General features: G+C 33.4%; 1 non-coding gene across 1 annotated transcript; it reads left to right on the forward strand.

Moving 5' to 3' along the window:
* Positions 1–2,181: 2,181 nt before the first annotated feature.
* Trnad-guc lies at positions 2,182–2,253 on the forward strand. The gene has a single exon. It is a non-coding gene; the product is annotated as a tRNA-Asp (tRNA).
* The last annotated feature ends 501 nt before the right edge of the window (positions 2,254–2,754 follow it).

Consider the following 2,754-nt stretch of genomic DNA (forward strand, 5'->3'; position numbering starts at 1 on the left):
GCGCCCCCTCTCACCACCCTGTTTCCAGAAGAACTGATTTTACCGTTAAAATGTGCTTTTAAAAAATCTCTAGCTCTTGAGTGTTTTTTGGCAATTTCGTATTTTAAAAAGTGTTGCCAAATTACCGTACTTACTTAACTATATTATTGGATATTTTGTAGCTCGCTAATGCAACTAAAACTATTAAGTTGGAAACATACTATGAAAACGCAACACAACTTTTTTATACTTAAAAAAATATGTATACATTTAGATGCACAAGTGATCGTAGATTTAAGATCTCGCCAAACTGGACAGCTAGTTTGATGACAAGACGCGCTCTTTTTTATTTTCATCGGGGGAAAATCTTAAAATATAACCGACCTCAGGGTAGACGTACGTTACGTACTAAACCCTCCTCGGTGGCCAACCTCGGCACATGTTTGGGAGGTTACGGGATCTTCTAAGAACGCAACGGTGCCTTCCTTGTGGGACGCATGTAGAGCTCGTCCCGGGAGGATCTCCGGGCGTTCCCATCCTATAACTAAACCTAATGCACCTAATTCATCATCATCACATAAGGCTACTGTTCACCACGCTGGCTCAGTGCGGATTGGTGGACACCACACACCTTTGAGAATATTATGTAGAACTCTCAGGCGCGATGGTTTCATTCACATACCTTAGAAAAGTTAGAGGTGCGTGTTGGGATTTGAACTGGCCTCCTCGAAAGTGAACCTCGTACCCAATCTATCACCGCTTGTTTATTACTAAAAAAAAAATATATTCAAACATTTTTACTAATATGAACCAAAAAAACGAAATGTGTGTAGAATGAAATTAAATTTTAATGCCATGTTGGTTGAATTGAACGGTGGTAGCATAGTGGTAACACTATTGCTTCTTTTCGGGAAAACTGAGTTCGATTCCCGTCACGCACCTTTATCGGAGTTATGTACGTTTTTGATTTAAGCAATTAAATATCACTTGCTTTACGATGAAGGAAGATATCGTGAGGATATTTGCATACCTGCACGGCTAGCTATTTTATATATAAAACGCAAGCTTACAAAATATCACAGTATAGTGCTAAAGGATTACTTAAACGATAAAAAAGCTTGGGTATGAATTGGTCTAACTTCGTAGTTTAATATTAATTGACTGTGATATGGTGATAACAAATAATTACTCGGCTAAGTTTGTTGTGGGCTCTTCAAGAACAGGGCGCGCTTGGAACATTGTTGGTAGCATTAGGATTAAGTAAGCGAACTTAGTTATCAACATACATATATTTACAATTATATAAACATATATGTATGAAAGCTTCATAAAGCTTCCGTACACGAATAAAGAATAAAGATTTTTTTAAATTTATTTATTAAAATATGTTGGTTATCATTGTTGATTTTCTGATGACTTAAAGATTAAATAATTTGTCTGTGAAATATTTGCGGATCCTAAGAACACAGTTGTCTACAGTACTGTGAGAAATGTAATAGCACCATGTTTTTGGCTTAACTATTTTTTGATGTTTTGATTTTTTGAGAAGATAGTATAATTACTAATAGGCAAAACTATTGTAAAGTTAATTGAATTGTTATAATTATGTTTTTGTTTCTGTTTTTAGTTTTTTTATTTACTTTTTCTTTTTTTTTTCTCGATTTAATCTGTATAATTAAACCTGCTATATATTTAATTAGTTTAATTGGTGTTAACCGTACTAATTGGATAAAGAATATATATATTATAACATCAAAAAAGGAATGTCAATCTAATGTATACATTTAAAATAGTATAACCCTGTGATTCCTGACTGAATACCTCACATTACACGATTCAGTTAAATTTACTGAAAAAAATTATAAAGATAACTTCAACGAAAATATTAAGTACGTCTTTCTTAGTTATTTATTAAAACTTTAGGATACAATAAAAACTATTAATATTACTGAGTGTTTTTTTTTTAATTTTATTTATTCAATCGGGTACTAATAAAATGTACACTATTACTTCTTCCAAATATATATACGAGTAGGTTAAAACGGATCGGTGTCCGTTTTACAGCTAAAGAAGTAAAACTATAGAATTTAATGAATGAAAAATCGACGTTTCTTAGTGATACATATTAAATCAATGTTGTATTGCTATTCATAATGACAATGCATCCAATATCGGTGCAGTTTTTGGCACTCGCTATCACAATCCTCGGTAGTATAGTGGTAAGTATCCCCGCCTGTCACGCGGGAGACCGGGGTTCGATTCCCCGCCGGGGAGACTTTTTACTATAAATATAATTTCTTTTATCGATAGTTTTTATTTTTTTGTTTTTTAGTGAGAAGTCGACGGAGCAAATGTTTTGAGCATTGCCCATACAAAAAATTGGATACTTTTAATTCTTTAAGTTAAATTGCAAAATTTCTAAATCGAGCAAAAAGAATAATTAACTAGTTAATAGCACTATTAAAGAATGCCATTCTCTTATCCAAATTGTGTCTGTTTGTTTGTACATTACATACACTCTGCTCAACTACAGCACTAATATTGATAAAAATTTGCACGGAGATATCTTGCCTTCTGGATACGGAAAAAGATTACTTTTTATTCACGGAAAACTCTCTCTCGGGATTACAAAAACGCAGACAAAGTCGCGAGAAATCGCTCGTTTGTAGGTAGTACTTAACAGTGTTAACTACTTATCTTGAACAACAAACAGTTGGCAATTGTCCGAAACAATTGAACAACATTTAGCAGTAACAGCGCGCAAACAAATAAACA

The sequence above is a fragment of the Pararge aegeria genome, chromosome 22, assembly GCF_905163445.1.
Source record: "Pararge aegeria chromosome 22, ilParAegt1.1, whole genome shotgun sequence".
Taxonomy (NCBI): Eukaryota; Metazoa; Arthropoda; class Insecta; order Lepidoptera; family Nymphalidae; genus Pararge; species Pararge aegeria.